The following is an 18,257-nucleotide window of genomic DNA, read 5'->3' as shown; positions in this document are numbered from 1 at the left end:
GTGGAATCTGCTGTTCATCCCTGTACGCTCCCGATTTTTTTCTTGACGACTCCATAGACTCATTTCTATGGTCGGGTGGATTCCGCTGTCCGCCCAAAGAATTGACATCACTTCTTTGGGCGGATGACGGAATCCGCCTGAGCACCTAATGGAGCTTATGTGACGGACGGAACTTGAAGTGGAAGCACGAGGGTAGTGGGTGGGAGGGTTTGCGAGTGGCAGATTCTGCACTGAGAATTATTCCATGTGCACATGCCCTCAGGATGTACAAAACTGTCAATTTTGCCCCTTTTAAAATTGTAGCAATTTTTTTTTCTGTTATGGCAGCTAAAGGCTATGTTCCCACATGCTGCGTATACGGTGTGTGTGTGTGTTTGTACCCTAAGGCTATGTTCCCACATGCTGCGTATACGGTGTGTGTTTGTACCCTAAGGCTATGTTCCCACATGCTGCGTACACGGTGTGTGTGTGTGTGTGTGTACCCTAAGGCTATGTTCCCACATGCTGCATATACGGTGTGTGTGTGTGTGTACCCTAAGGCTATGTTCCCACATGCTGTGTACACTGTGTGTGTGTGTTTGTACCCTAAGGCTATGTTCCCACATGCTGTGTACACTGTGTGTGTGTGTTTGTACCCTAAGGCTATGTTCCCACATGCTGCGTATACGGTGTGTGTGTGTTTGTACCCTAAGGCTATGTTCCCACATGCTGCGTATACGGTGTGTGTGTGTGTTTGTACCCTAAGGCTATGTTCCCACATGCTGCGTATACGGTGTATGTTCCCACATGCTGCGTATTTGCTGCGTATACGGTGTGTGTGTGTTTGTACCCTAAGGCTATGTTCCCACATGCTGCGTATTTGCTGCGTATACGGTGTGTGTGTGTTTGTACCCTAAGGCTATGTTCCCACATGCTGCGTATACGGTGTGTGTTTGTACCCTAAGGCTATGTTCCCACATGCTGCGTATACGGTGTGTGTTTGTACCCTAAGGCTATGTTCCCACATGCTGCGTATACGGTGTGTGTGTGTGTGTTTGTACCCTAAGGCTATGTTCCCACATGCTGCGTATACGGTGTGTGTGTGTTTGTACCCTAAGGCTATGTTCCCACATGCTGCGTATACGGTGTGTGTTTGTACCCTAAGGCTATGTTCCCACATGCTGCGTATACGGTGTGTGTGTGTGTGTGTTTGTACCCTAAGGCTATGTTCCCACATGCTGCGTATACGGTGTGTGTGTGTTTGTACCCTAAGGCTATGTTCCCACATGCTGCGTATACGGTGTGTGTTTGTACCCTAAGGCTATGTTCCCACATGCTGCGTATACGGTGTGTGTTTGTACCCTAAGGCTATGTTCCCACATGCTGCGTATACGGTGTGTGTGTGTGTTTGTACCCTAAGGCTATGTTCCCACATGCTGCGTATACGGTGTGTGTGTGTTTGTACCCTAAGGCTATGTTCCCACATGCTGCGTATACGGTGTGTGTTTGTACCCTAAGGCTATGTTCCCACATGCTGCGTATACGGTGTGTGTGTGTGTGTGTACCCTAAGGCTATGTTCCCACATGCTGCATATACGGTGTGTGTATGTGTGTACCCTAAGGCTATGTTCCCACATGCTGTGTACACTGTGTGTGTGTGTTTGTACCCTAAGGCTATGTTCCCACATGCTGTGTACACTGTGTGTGTGTGTTTGTACCCTAAGGCTATGTTCCCACATGCTGCGTATACGGTGTGTGTGTGTTTGTACCCTAAGGCTATGTTCCCACATGCTGCGTATACGGTGTATGTTCCCACATGCTGCGTATTTGCTGCGTATACGGTGTGTGTGTGTTTGTACCCTAAGGCTATGTTCCCACATGCTGCGTATTTGCTGCGTATACGGTGTGTGTGTGTTTGTACCCTAAGGCTATGTTCCCACATGCTGCGTATACGGTGTGTGTTTGTACCCTAAGGCTATGTTCCCACATGCTGCGTATACGGTGTGTGTGTGTTTGTACCCTAAGGCTATGTTCCCACATGCTGCGTATACGGTGTGTGTGTGTTTGTACCCTAAGGCTATGTTCCCACATGCTGCGTATACGGTGTGTGTGTGTTTGTACCCTAAGGCTATGTTCCCACATTCTGCGTATACGGTGTGTGTGTGTGTGTGTGTACCCTAAGGCTATGTTCCCACATGCTGCGTATTTGCTGCGTATACGGTGTGTGTGTGTTTGTACCCTAAGGCTATGTTCCCACATGCTGCTGGCCGTGCGCAGAGCTGAAGAGGATTCTCAGAGCGGCTGGAGGTTCCTATTGCTCTGCTCTCCTCTTTCTTCTCTAGTTCGGGGCCCACTGGAGTCCGAGCCTCACGGGTCCCCCTCTGCCCAGGGCCCCTGTACAGCCGGAGAGCTGCACTGCTGATATGTCCCCCCACTGATCTGGAGGCTCCTTACACCCCTCCCCCGCACAGTACAGCAGCTTTTAAAGCAACAGAGCACCAAATACACCTGGCCTCTGTCTGGATAAAGCTGCTGCCAGAGACGTTCTGTGTCAGGGGAGGCTTGCGCCCAGGTCAGCTGTCCCTCCCCTGCTCTGCACAGTTCCTGACATAGACAGAGGTGGCAGCAGAGAGCACTGTGTCAGACTGGGAAAAAACACCACACTTACTACAGGACATACAGCACTTGATAAGTACTGGAAGGCTAGAAGTAAATTAGAAATCATTATCTCTTCTTCACAGTTGATTTGAAAGAAAAATGTTTTTGCTGGAATACCCCTTTAAAGAGATTTTTGGGGGATGAAGAAAACATCAATAATAATCAGAAAGAGCGCCACTCTTGTCCTCAGTCTGTGTGTAGTATAGCAGGTTCAATTAATTGGATTGAAAGAAGTTGTAATACCACACACAACCTGAGCACAAGTGTGGCGCTAATTTTAGAAGTTGTTTTTCTACCTTGTAACCGTTATGTTACCTTTACATGTTAAAAAAGAAGCACTGGAGTAGGACTGTAACTTCTGTATTCTGGGTAATTCTGTAAGTTCTCCAGTACTGGTGACCATGCGGCTGACATGGTGTTTTACAGTACTGTGGCGTGACATCTTCTCTCCCCGCTGTGACCTGCACTTGTCGGCGTCCCAGTCACTTGTATCACTCCCTCCATGTACTGTATGTGGTAAGGACCAAAAGTTATTTATCACTAGATTTGTTCTGTATTTTACCACTTCCTCTTTTCCTCTATAACTTCCTCTTTCTGTATTGAGGAACCCGGGACTGTGTGTACTACTGCTGGTACTATCAGTATTATAGCTGGGGGCACTATGTATACTACTGCTGGTACTATCAGTATTATAGCTGGGGGCACTATGTATACTACTGCTGGTACTATCAGTATTATAGCTGGGGGCACTATGTATATTACTACTGCTGGTACTATCAGTATTATAGCTGGGGGCACTATGTGTACTACTGCTGGTACTATCAGTATTATAGCTGGGGGCACTATGTGTACTACTACTGCTGGTACTATCAGTATTATAGCTGGGAGCACTATGTATACTACTACTGCTGGTACTATCAGTATTATAGCTGGGGGCACTATGTGTACTACTACTGCTGGTACTATCAGTATTATAGCTGGGGGCACTATGTATACTACTGCTGGTACTATCAGTATTATAGCTGGGGGCACTATGTATACTACTGCTGGTACTATCAGTATTATAGCTGGGAGCACTATGTGTACTACTGCTGGTACTATCAGTATTATAGCTGGGAGCACTATGTGTACTACTACTGCTGGTACTGTCAGTATTATAGCTGGGAGCACTATGTATACTACTGCTGGTACTATCAGTATTATAGCTGGGAGCACTATGTGTACTACTGCTGGTACTATCAGTATTATAGCTGGGAGCACTATGTGTACTACTACTGCTGGTACTATCAGTATTATAGCTGGGAGCACTATGTATTCTACTGCTGGTACTATCAGTATTATAGCTGGGAGCACTATGTGTACTACTACTGCTGGTACTATCAGTATTATAGCTGGGGGCACTGTGTGTACTACTGCTGGTACTATCAGTATTATAGCTGGGGGCACTATGTATACTACTACTGCTGGTACTATCAGTATTATAGCTGGGGGCACTATGTATACTACTGCTGGTACTATCAGTATTATAGCTGGGGGCACTATGTGTACTACTACTGCTGGTACTATCAGTATTATAGCTGGGGGCACTATGTGTACTACTACTGCTGGTACTATCAGTATTATAGCTGGGGGCACTATGTATACTACTGCTGGTACTATCAGTATTATAGCTGGGGGCACTATGTGTACTACTGCTGGTACTATCAGTATTATAGCTGGGAGCACTATGTGTACTACTACTGCTGGTACTATCAGTATTATAGCTGGGAGCACTATGTGTACTACTGCTGGTACTATCAGTATTATAGCTGGGAGCACTATGTGTACTACTACTGCTGGTACTGTCAGTATTATAGCTGGGAGCACTATGTGTACTACTACTGCTGGTACTATCAGTATTATAGCTGGGGGTACTATGTGTACTACTACTGCTGGTACTATCAGTATTATAGCTGGGAGCACTATGTGTACTACTACTGCTGGTACTATCAGTATTATAGCTGGGGGGCACTATGTATACTACTACTGCTGGTACTGTCAGTATTATAGCTGGGAGCACTATGTGTACTACTACTGCTGGTACTATCAGTATTATAGCTGGGAGCACTATGTGTACTACTGCTGGTACTATCAGTATTATAGCTGGGAGCACTATGTGTACTACTGCTGGTACTATCAGTATTATAGCTGGGAGCACTATGTGTACTACTACTGCTGGTACTATCAGTATTATAGCTGGGGGCACTATGTGTACTACTGCTGGTACTATCAGTATTATAGCTGGGGGCACTGTGTGTACTACTGCTGGTACTATCAGTATTATAGCTGGGAGCACTATGTGTACTACTACTGCTAGGTTACCTAATCCGTTATTTATAGCGGGGTGGTTACTATGTGTACTATCTGCCTCGGTACTATCAGTATTATAGCTGGGGGCACTATGTATACTACTGCTGGTTACTATCAGTATTATAGCTGGGAGCACTATGTGTTACTACTACTGCTGGTACTATCAGTTATTATAGATGGGAGCCACTATGTGTACGACTTACTGCTCGGTACTATCAGTATTATAGCTTGGGGGGGCACTATGTATAATACTGCTAGTACTATCAGTATTATTAGCTCGGGTCGCACTCTATGTTCGTTCATTACTACTGCTGGTACTATCAGATATCTCATATCCCAGTCTGGGTACCCACGGCAACTACTGTGTATACTTGATGGTACTCTCAAGTATTATCGCTGGCGGTACTATGTATACTACTGCTGCGTACTATCAGTATTATAAGCTGGGGCACTATGTATACTACTGCTGGTACCTATCAGTATTATAGCTGGGGGGCACTATGTGTACTACTACTGCGGTTCACTATTCAGTATTATAGCTGGGGAGCACTATGTGTACTACTGCTGGTACTATCAGTATTATAGCGGGGAGCACTATGTGTACTACTACTGCTGGTACTATCAGTATTATAGCTGGGGGCACTATGTGTACTACTGCTGGTACTATCAGTATTATAGCTGGGGGCACTATGTGTAATACTGCTGGTACTATCAGTATTATAGCTGGGGGCACTATGTATACTACTACTGCTGGTACTATCAGTATTATAGCTTGGGGTACTATGTATACTACTGCTGGTACTATCAGTATTATAGCTGGGAGCACTATGTATACTACTACTGCTGGTACTATCAGTATTATAGCTGGGAGCACTATGTATACTACTGCTGGTACTATCAGTATTATAGCTGGGGGTACTATGTGTACTACTACTGCTGGTACTATCAGTATTATAGCTGGGGGCACTATGTGTACTACTGCTGGTACTATCAGTATTATAGCTGGGAGCACTATGTGTACTACTACTGCTGGTACTATCAGTATTATAGCTGGGGGTACTATGTGTACTACTACTGCTGGTACTATCAGTATTATAGCTGGGGGCACTATGTGTACTACTACTGCTGGTACTATCAGTATTATAGCTGGGAGCACTATGTGTACTACTGCTGGTACTATCAGTATTATAGCTGGGGATACTATGTATACTACTGCTGGTACTATCAGTATTATAGCTGGGGGCACTATGTGTACTACTACTGCTGGTACTATCAGTATTATAGCTGGGAGCACTATGTGTACTACTACTGCTGGTACTATCAGTATTATAGCTGGGGGTACTATGTGTACTACTGCTGGTACTATCAGTATTATAGCTGGGGGTACTATGTGTACTACTGCTGGTACTATCAGTATTATAGCTGGGGGCACTATGTGTACTACTGCTGGTACTATCAGTATTATAGCTGGGGGTACTATGTGTACTACTGCTGGTACTATCAGTATTATAGCTGGGGGCACTATGTATACTACTGCTGGTACTATCAGTATTATAGCTGGGGGCACTATGTGTACTACTACTGCTGGTACTATCAGTATTATAGCTGGGAGCACTATGTGTACTACTACTGCTGGTACTATCAGTATTATAGCTGGGGGCACTATGTGTACTACTACTGCTGGTACTATCAGTATTATAGCTGGGGGCACTATGTGTACTACTGCTGGTACTATCAGTATTATAGCTGGGGGCACTATGTGTACTACTGCAGGTACTATCAGTATTATAGCTGGGGGCACTATGTATACTACTGCTGGTGCTATCAGTATTATAGCTGGTGTACTATGTATACTACTACTGCTGGTACTATCAGTATTATAGCTGGGGGCACTATGTGTACTACTACTGCTGGTACTATCAGTATTATAGCTGGGGGCACTATGTATACTACTACTGCTGGTACTATCAGTATTATAGCTGGGAGCACTATGTATACTACTGCTGGTACTATCAGTATTATAGCTGGGGGCACTATGTCTTCTACTGCTGGTACTATCAGTATTATAGCTGGGAGCACTATGTATACTACTGCTGGTACTATCAGTATTATAGCTGGGAGCACTATGTGTACTACTACTGCTGGTACTATCAGTATTATAGCTGGGGGCACTATGTGTACTACTGCTGGTACTATCAGTATTATAGCTGGGAGCACTATGTGTACTACTGCTGGTACTATCAGTATTATAGCTGGGGGCACTATGTATACTACTGCTGGTACTATCAGTATTATAGCTGGGGCACTATGTGTACTACTACTGCTGGTACTATCAGTATTATAGCTGGGAGCACTATGTGTACTACTACTGCTGGTACTATCAGTATTATAGCTGGGAGCACTATGTGTACTACTGCTGGTACTATCAGTATTATAGCTGGGGGCACTATGTATACTACTGCTGGTACTATCAGTATTATAGCTGGGGGCACTATGTGTACTACTGCTGGTACTATCAGTATTATAGCTGGAGCACTATGTGTAATACTACTGCTGTACTACAGTTATTATAGCTGGGAGCACTATGTGTAATATTACTGCTGTACTATACAGTATTATAGCTGGGGTACTATGTGTACTACTACTGCTGGTACTATCAGTATTATAGCTGGGGGCACTATGTGTACTACTGCTGGTGCTATCAGTATTATAGCTGGGGGCACTATGTGTACTACTGCTGGTACTATCAGTATTATAGCTGGGGGCACTATGTATACTACTGCTGGTACTATCAGTATTATAGCTGGGGTACTATGTGTACTACTGCAGGTACTATCAGTATTATAGCTGGGGGCACTATGTATACTACTGCTGGTGCTATCAGTATTATAGCTGGTGTACTATGTATACTACTACTGCTGGTACTATCAGTATTATAGCTGGGGGCACTATGTGGTACTCCTTACTGCTGGTACTATCAGTATTATCGCTGGGGGCACTATGTGTTACTACTGCTGGTACTATCAGTATTTATAGCTGGGAGCACTTGTGTACTACTACTGCTGGTTACTATCAGTATTATAGCTGGGGGCACTATGTGTACTACTACTGCTGGGTACTATCAGTATTATAGCTGGGGGCACTATGTGTAATACTACTGCTGTACTATCAGTATTATAGCTGGGAGCACTATGTATACTACTGCTTGGTACTATCAGTATTATAGCTGGGGGCACTATGTTTACTACTACTGCTTGGTACTATCAGTATTATAGCTGGGGGCACTATGTGTACTACCTGCTGGTACTATCAGTATTATAGCTGGGGGCACTATGTGTACTACTGCTGGTACTATTCAGTATGTTATAGCTGGGAGCACTATTGTGTACTACTACTGCTGGTACTATCAGTATTATAGCTTGGGGCACTATGTTCTCTTACTGCTGGTACTATCAGTATTATTAGCTGGTGGCACTATGTGTACTACTACTGCTGGTACTATCAGTATATAGCTGGGGGCACTATGTGTATACTACTGCTGGTACTATCAGTATTATAGCTGGGGCACTATGTGTACTACTGCTGGTACTATCAGTAATTATAGCTGGGGGCACTATGTGTAATACTACTGCTGGTACTATCAGTATATAGCTGGGGGCACTATGTGTCTACTACTGCTGGTACTATCAGTATTATAGCTGGGGGCTACTATGTGTACTACTACTGCTGGTACTATCAGTATTATAGCTGGGAGCACTATGTGTACTACTGCTGGTACTATCAGTATTATAGCTGGGGGCCACTATGTATACTATGCTACTGCTGGTACTATCAGTATTATAGCTGGGGCACTATGTATATACTACTGCATGGTTACTATCAGTATTATAGCTGGGGGTACTATGTGTACTACTACTGCTGGTACTATCAGTATTATAGCTGGGGGCACTATGTACTACTACTGCTGGTACTATCAGTATTATAGCTGGGGGCACTATTGTACTACTACTGCAGGTACTATCAGTATTATAGCTGGGGGCACTATGTGTACTACTGCTGGTACTATCAGTATTATAGCTGGGGGCACTATGTATACTACTGCTGGTACTATCAGTATTATAGCTGGGGGCACTATGTGTACTACTACTGCTGGTACTATCACTATTATAGCTGGGGGCACTATGTGTACTACTACTGCTGGTACTATCAGTATTATAGCTGGGGGCACTATGTGTACTACTACTACTGGTACTATCAGTATTATAGCTGGGGGCACTATGTGTACTACTGCTGGTACTATCAGTATTATAGCTGGGGGCACTATGTGTACTACTACTGCTGGTACTATCAGTATTATAGCTGGGAGCACTATGTGTACTACTACTACTGGTACTATCAGTATTATAGCTGGGAGCACTATGTGTACTACTACTGCTGGTACTATCAGTATTATAGCTGGGGGCACTATGTGTACTACTGCTTGTACTATCAGTATTATAGCTGGGAGCACTATGTATACTACTACTGCTGGTACTATCAGTATTATAGCTGGGGGCACTATGTATACTACTACTGCTGGTACTATCAGTATTATAGCTGGGGGCACTATGTGTACTACTACTACTGGTACTATCAGTATTATAGCTGGGAGCACTATGTGTACTACTACTGCTGGTACTATCAGTATTATAGCTGGGGGTACTATGTATACTACTGCTGGTACTATCAGTATTATAGCTGGGGGCACTATGTGTACTACTGCTGGTACTATCAGTATTATAGCTGGGAGCACTATGTGTACTACTACTGCTGGTACTATCAGTATTATAGCTGGGGGCACTATGTGTACTACTGCTTGTACTATCAGTATTATAGCTGGGAGCACTATGTATACTACTACTGCTGGTACTATCAGTATTATAGCTGGGGGCACTATGTATACTACTACTGCTGGTACTATCAGTATTATAGCTGGGGGCACTATGTGTACTACTACTACTGGTACTATCAGTATTATAGCTGGGAGCACTATGTGTACTACTACTGCTGGTACTATCAGTATTATAGCTGGGGGCACTATGTGTACTACTACTGCTGGTACTATCAGTATTATAGCTGGGGTACTATGTATACTACTGCTGGTACTATCAGTATTATAGCTGGGAGCACTATGTGTACTACTACTGCTGGTACTATCAGTATTATAGCTGGGGGCACTATGTGTAATACTGCTGGTACTATCAGTATTATAGCTGGGAGCACTATGTGTACTACTACTGCTGGTACTATCAGTATTATAGCTGGGAGCACTATGTGTAATACTACTGCTGGTACTATCAGTATTATAGCTGGGAGCACTATGTGTACTACTACTGCTGGTACTATCAGTATTATAGCTGGGGGCACTATGTATACTACTACTGCTGGTACTATCAGTATTATAGCTGGGGGCACTATGTATACTACTACTGCTGGTACTATCAGTATTATAGCTGGGGGGGCACTATGTGTACTACTGCTGGTACTATCAGTATTATAGCTGGGGGCACTATGTGTACTACTACTGCTGGTACTATCAGTATTATAGCTGGGAGCACTATGTGTACTACTGCTGGTACTATCAGTATTATAGCTGGGGGCACTATGTGTACTACTGCTGGTACTATCAGTATTATAGCTGGGGGCACTATGTCTTCTACTGCTGGTACTATCAGTATTATAGCTGGGGGTACTATGTGTACTACTACTGCTGGTACTATCAGTATTATAGCGGGGAGCACTATGTGTACTACTGCTGGTACTATCAGTATTATAGCTGGGAGCACTATGTGTACTACTACTGGTACTATCAGTATTATAGCTGGGGGCACTATGTGTACTACTACTGCTGGTACTATCAGTATTATAGCTGGGGGCACTATGTATACTACTACTGCTGGTACTATCAGTATTATAGCTGGGGGTACTATGTATACTACTACTGCTGGTACTATCAGTATTATAGCTGGGGGCACTATGTGTACTACTGCTGGTACTATCAGTATTATAGCTGGGGGCACTATGTGTACTACTGCTGGTACTATCAGTATTATAGCTGGGGGCACTATGTGTACTACTGCTGGTACTATCAGTATTATAGCTGGGGGTACTATGTGTACTACTACTGCTGGTACTATCAGTATTATAGCTGGGGGCACTATGTATACTACTGCTGGTACTATCAGTATTATAGCTGGGGGCACTATGTGTACTACTACTGCTGGTACTATCAGTATTATAGCTGGGAGCACTATGTGTACTACTACTGCTGGTACTATCAGTATTATAGCTGGGAGCACTATGTGTAATACTACTGCTGGTACTATCAGTATTATAGCTGGGGGCACTATGTGTACTACTACTGCTGGTACTATCAGTATTATAGCTGGGGGCACTATGTGTACTACTACTGGTACTATCAGTATTATAGCTGGGAGCACTATGTGTACTACTACTGGTACTATCAGTATTATAGCTGGGGGCACTATGTGTACTACTACTGCTGGTACTATCAGTATTATAGCTGGGGGCACTATGTGTACTACTGCTGGTACTATCAGTATTATAGCTGGGGGCACTATGTCTTCTACTGCTGGTACTATCAGTATTATAGCTGGGGGCACTATGTGTACTACTACTGCTGGTACTATCAGTATTATAGCTGGGGGCACTATGTGTACTACTGCTGGTACTATCAGTATTATAGCTGGGGTACTATGTATACTACTACTGCTGGTACTATCAGTATTATAGCTGGGGGCACTATGTGTACTACTGCTGGTACTATCAGTATTATAGCTGGGGGCACTATGTATATTACTACTGCTGGTACTATCAGTATTATAGCTGGGAGCACTATGTGTACTACTACTGCTGGTACTATCAGTATTATAGCTGGGGGCACTATGTGTACTACTACTGCTGGTACTATCAGTATTATAGCTAGGGGGCACTATGTGTACTACTGCTGGTACTATCAGTATTATAGCTGGGAGCACTATGTGTACTACTGCTGGTACTATCAGTATTATAGCTGGGGGCACTATGTGTACTACTGCTGGTACTATCAGTATTATAGCTGGGAGCACTATGTGTACTACTACTGCTGGTACTATCAGTATTATAGCTGGGGGCACTATGTGTACTACTGCTGGTACTATCAGTATTATAGCTGGGGGCACTATGTATACTACTGCTGGTACTATCAGTATTATAGCTGGGGGCACTATGTGTACTACTGCTGCTGGTACTATCAGTATTATAGCTGGGAGCACTATGTGTAATACTACTGCTGGTACTATCAGTATTATAGCTGGGGGCACTATGTGTAATACTACTGCTGGTACTATCAGTATTATAGCTGGGGGCACTATGTGTACTACTGCTGGTACTATCAGTATTATAGCTGGGGGCACTATGTATAGTACTACTGCTGGTACTATCAGTATTATAGCTGGGGGCACTATGTGTACTACTGCTGGTACTATCAGTATTATAGCTGGGAGCACTATGTGTACTACTGGTGGTACTATCAGTATTATAGCTGGGAGCACTATGTATACTACTGCTGGTACTATCAGTATTACAGCTGGGGGCACTATGTGTACTACTACTGCTGGTACTATCAGTATTATAGCTGGGGCACTATGTGTACTACTACTGCTGGTACTATCAGTATTATAGCTGGGGGCACTATGTGTACTACTGCTGGTACTATCAGTATTATAGCTGGGGGCACTATGTGTACTACTACTGCTGGTACTATCAGTATTATAGCTGGGGGCACTATGTGTACTACTGCTGGTACTATCAGTATTATAGCTGGGGGCACTATGTGTACTACTGCTGGTACTATCAGTATTATAGCTGGGGGCACTATGTGTACTACTACTGCTGGTACTATCAGTATTATAGCTGGGAGCACTATGTGTACTACTACTGCTGGTACTATCAGTATTATAGCTGGGGGCACTATGTGTACTACTGCTGGTACTATCAGTATTATAGCTGGGAGCACTATGTGTACTACTACTGCTGGTACTATCAGTATTATAGCTGGGGGCACTATGTGTACTACTACTGCTGGTACTATCAGTATTATAGCTGGGAGCACTATGTGTACTACTGCTGGTACTATCAGTATTATAGCTGGGGGCACTATGTGTACTACTACTGGTACTATCAGTATTATAGCTGGGGGCACTATGTGTACTACTACTGGTACTATCAGTATTATAGCTGGGGGCACTATGTGTACTACTACTGCTGGTACTATCAGTATTATAGCTGGGAGCACTATGTGTACTACTACTGCTGGTACTATCAGTATTATAGCTGGGGCACTATGTGTACTACTACTGCTGGTACTATCAGTATTATAGCGGGGAGCACTATGTGTACTACTACTGCTGGTACTATCAGTATTATAGCTGGGGGCACTATGTGTAATACTGCTGGTACTATCAGTATTATAGCTGGGAGCACTATGTGTAATACTACTGCTGGTACTATCAGTATTATAGCTGGGAGCACTATGTATACTACTACTGCTGGTACTATCAGTATTATAGCTGGGGCACTATGTGTACTACTACTGCTGGTACTATCAGTATTATAGCTGGGGGCACTATGTGTACTACTACTGCTGGTACTATCAGTATTATAGCTGGGGGCACTATGTGTACTACTACTGGTACTATCAGTATTATAGCTGGGGGCACTATGTGTACTACTGCTGGTACTATCAGTATTATAGCTGGGGGCACTATGTATACTACTGCTGGTACTATCAGTATTATAGCTGGGGGCACTATGTGTACTACTACTGGTACTATCAGTATTATAGCTGGGGGCACTATGTGTACTACTACTGCTGGTACTATCAGTATTATAGCTGGGGCACTATGTGTACTACTACTGCTGGTACTATCAGTATTATAGCTGGGGGCACTATGTGTACTACTGCTGGTACTATCAGTATTATAGCTGGGAGCACTATGTATACTACTGCTGGTACTATCAGTATTATAGCTGGGGGCACTATGTATACTACTGCTGGTACTATCAGTATTATAGCTGGGAGCACTATGTATACTACTGCTGGTACTATCAGTATTATAGCTGGGGGCACTATGTATACTACTGCTGGTACTATCAGTATTATAGCTGGGAGCACTATGTGTACTACTGCTGGTACTATCAGTATTATAGCTGGGAGCACTATGTGTACGACTACTGCTGGTACTATCAGTATTATAGCTGGGGGCACTATGTGTACTACTACTGCTGGTACTATCAGTATTATAGCTGGGGCACTATGTATACTACTACTGCCGGTACTATCAGTATTATAGCTGGGAGCACTATGTATACTACTGCTGGTACTATCAGTATTATAGCTGGGGGCACTATGTATACTACTGCTGGTACTATCAGTATTATAGCTGGGAGCACTATGTGTACTACTGCTGCTGGTACTATCAGTATTATAGCTGGGGGGTACTATGTATACTACTACTGCTGGTACTATCAGTATTATAGCTGGGGGGGCACTATGTGTACTACTGCTGGTACTATCAGTATTATAGCTGGGGGCACTATGTGTACTACTGCTGGTACTATCAGTATTATAGCTGGGAGCACTATGTGTACTACTACTGCTGGTACTATCAGTATTATAGCTGGGGGCACTATGTGTACTACTACTGCTGGTACTATCAGTATTATAGCTGGGGGCACTATGTGTACTACTGCTGGTACTATCAGTATTATAGCTGGGGGCACTATGTATACTACTGCTGGTACTATCAGTATTATAGCTGGGAGCACTATGTGTACTACTACTGCTGGTACTATCAGTATTATAGCTGGGGGCACTATGTGTACTACTACTGCTGGTACTATCAGTATTATAGCTGGGAGCACTATGTGTACTACTGCTGGTACTATCAGTATTATAGCTGGGAGCACTATGTGTACTACTACTGCTGGTACTATCAGTATTATAGCTGGGAGCACTATGTGTACTACTACTGCTGGTACTATCAGTATTATAGCTGGTGCACTATGTGTACTACTACTACTGGTACTATCAGTATTATAGCTGGGGGCACTATGTGTACTACTGCTGGTACTATCAGTATTATAGCTGGGGGCACTATGTATACTACTGCTGGTACTATCAGTATTATAGCTGGGGGCACTATGTATACAACTGCTGGTACTATCAGTATTATAGCTGGGGGTACTATGTGTACTACTACTGCTGGTACTATCAGTATTATAGCTGGGAGCACTATGTGTACTACTACTGCTGGTACTATCAGTATTATAGCTGGGGGCACTATTTGTACTACTACTGCAGGTACTATCAGTATTATAGCTGGGAGCACTATGTGTACTACTACTGCTGGTACTATCAGTATTATAGCTGGGGGTACTATGTGTACTACTACTGCTGGTACTATCAGTATTATAGCTGGGGGCACTATGTATACTACTACTGCTGGTACTATCAGTATTATAGCTGGGGGCACTATGTGTACTACTACTGCTGGTACTATCAGTATTATAGCTGGGGATACTATGTGTACTACTACTGCTGGTACTATCAGTATTATAGCTGGGGGCACTATGTGTACTACTGCTGGTACTATCAGTATTATAGCTGGGAGCACTATGTGTACTACTACTGCTGGTACTATCAGTATTATAGCTGGGGGCACTATGTGTACTACTACTGCTGGTACTATCAGTATTATAGCTGGGAGCACTATGTGTACTACTACTGCTGGTACTATCAGTATTATAGCTGGGGGCACTATGTATACTACTGCTGGTACTATCAGTATTATAGCTGGGGGCACTATGTATACTACTGCTGGTACTATCAGTATTATAGCTGGGAGCACTATGTGTACTACTGCTGGTACTATCAGTATTAGAGCTGGGGGCACTATGTATACTACTGCTGGTACTATCAGTATTATAGCTGGGGGCACTATGTGTACTACTACTGCTGGTACTATCAGTATTATAGCTGGGAGCACTATGTGTACTACTACTGCTGGTACTATCAGTATTATAGCTGGGGGCACTATGTATACTACGGCTGGTCAGGGCCGGCCTTTGGGGTGTGCGACCTGTGCACTTGCACAGGGCGCCTCACTCCCGGCCAGCTAGGGGGCGCTCTGGCAGACAGAGAGCTGCACTGCACATCTATGGACGTTAGATGTGCTGCCTGTCTGCTGGAGCGCCCTTCCAGCTGGCCGCCCGCCCTCTTTCATGCCTGGTGGGCTTGCTGAGGGCCCCTGCTGGATTGAGGAGGCTCCAGCAGCTGCCAGACATAGGGAAGAGACCGGCTCCATCCCCCCTCCCCCTCCTGCACTCTCCGTGGATGCCCCCCCTCCCTCTCAGCAGCTCCCAGGCTGGACATACCACAGAAGATACAGTGAAGAGCTGTGGCCCCCTCTTCTCTGTCCTGGTCCCCCTCCCCCTGCAGTGATGTCTGCCCCCTCCTTTATACAGCTCTGCAGTCGGTGCAGAAGGTAAGGGGGAGGCCTGCAGAGTCATGAGGAGAGGAAGATGGAGATAAGTGCAGGCCTGGAGCCGAGGCCAGCATGAAAAGTAAGTGTCTGTGAATGTCTGTGTGATGGGCCTGTCTGTGTGTGTGTACATAGCTCTGTCATGTGTCTGTGTGTGTGTGTGTACATAGCTCTGTCATGTGTCTGTGTGTGTGTGTACATAGCTCTGTCATGTGTCTGTGTGTGTGTGTGTGTGTGTGTGTGTACATAGCTCTGTCATGTGTCTGTGTGTGTGTGTGTGTGTGTGTATACATAGCTCTGTCATGTGTCTGTGTGTGTGTGTGTGTGTGTGTGTACATAGCTCTGTCATGTGTCTGTGTGTGTGTGTGTACATAGCTCTGTCATGTGTGTGTGTGTGTGTGTACATAGCTCTGTCATGTGTCTGTGTGTGTGTGTGTGTGTGTGTACATAGCTCTGTCATGTGTCTGTGTGTGTGTGTGTGTGTGTATACATAGCTCTGTCATGTGTCTGTGTGTGTGTGTGTGTGTGTGTACATAGCTCTGTCATGTGTCTGTGTGTGTGTGTGTGTGTACATAGCTCTGTCATGTGTCTGTGTGTGTGTGTACATAGCTATGTCATGTGTCTGTGTGTGTGTGTACATAGCTCTGGCGTGTGTGTGTGTGTGTGTGTGTATACATAGCTCTGTCATGTGTCTGTGTGTCTGTGTGTGTGTGTACATAGCTCTGGCGTGTGTGTGTGTGTGTGTGTGTGTATACATAGCTCTGTCATGTGTCTGTGTGTGTGTGTGTGTGTGTACATAGCTCTGTCGTGTGTGTCTCTGTGTGTATATAGCTCTGTCATGTGTCTGTGTGTGTACATAGCTCTGTCGTGTGTGTCTCTGTGTGTACATAGCTCTGTCATGTGTCTGTGTGTGTACATAGCTCTGTCGTGTGTGTCTCTGTGTGTATATAGCTCTGTCATGTGTGTGTGTATATAGCTCTGTCATGTGTGTGTGTACATAGCTCTGTCATGTGTGTGTGTACATAGCTCTGTCATGTGTGTGTGTACATAGCTCTGTCATGTGTGTGTGTGTGTGTGTATACATAGCTCTGTCGTGTCTCTGTGTGTACATAGCTCTGTCATGTGTCTGTGTGTGTACATAGCTCTGTCGTGTGTGTCTCTGTGTGTATATAGCTCTGTCATGTGTGTGTGTACATAGCTCTGTCATGTGTGTGTGTACATAGCTCTGTCATGTGTGTGTGTACATAGCTCTGTCATGTGTGTGTGTACATAGCTCTGTCATGTGTGTGTGTGTGTGTGTATACATAGCTCTGTCGTGTCTGTGTGTGTGTGTACATAGCTCTGTCATGTGTGTGTGTGTACATAGCTCTGTCATGTGTGTGTGTGTGTGTGTATACATAGCTCTGTCGTGTCTGTGTGTGTACATAGCTCCGGCGTGTCTGTGTGTGTGTATACATAGCTCTGTCATGTGTCTGTGTGTGTGTACATAGCTCCGGCGTGTCTGTATACATAGCTCTGTCGTGTGTGTGTGTGTGTGTGTGTACATAGCTCTGTCGTGTGTGTCTCTGTGTGTATATAGCTCTGTCATGTGTGTGTGTATACATAGCTCTGTCGTGTCTGTGTGTGTGTACATAGCTCCGGCGTGTCTGTGTGTGTGTATACATAGCTCTGTCGTGTGTGTGTGTGTGT

Source organism: Dendropsophus ebraccatus, chromosome 7 (assembly GCF_027789765.1).
Source record: "Dendropsophus ebraccatus isolate aDenEbr1 chromosome 7, aDenEbr1.pat, whole genome shotgun sequence".
In the NCBI taxonomy this organism is placed as follows: Eukaryota; Metazoa; Chordata; class Amphibia; order Anura; family Hylidae; genus Dendropsophus; species Dendropsophus ebraccatus.
This window is presented reverse-complemented; position numbering follows the sequence as displayed.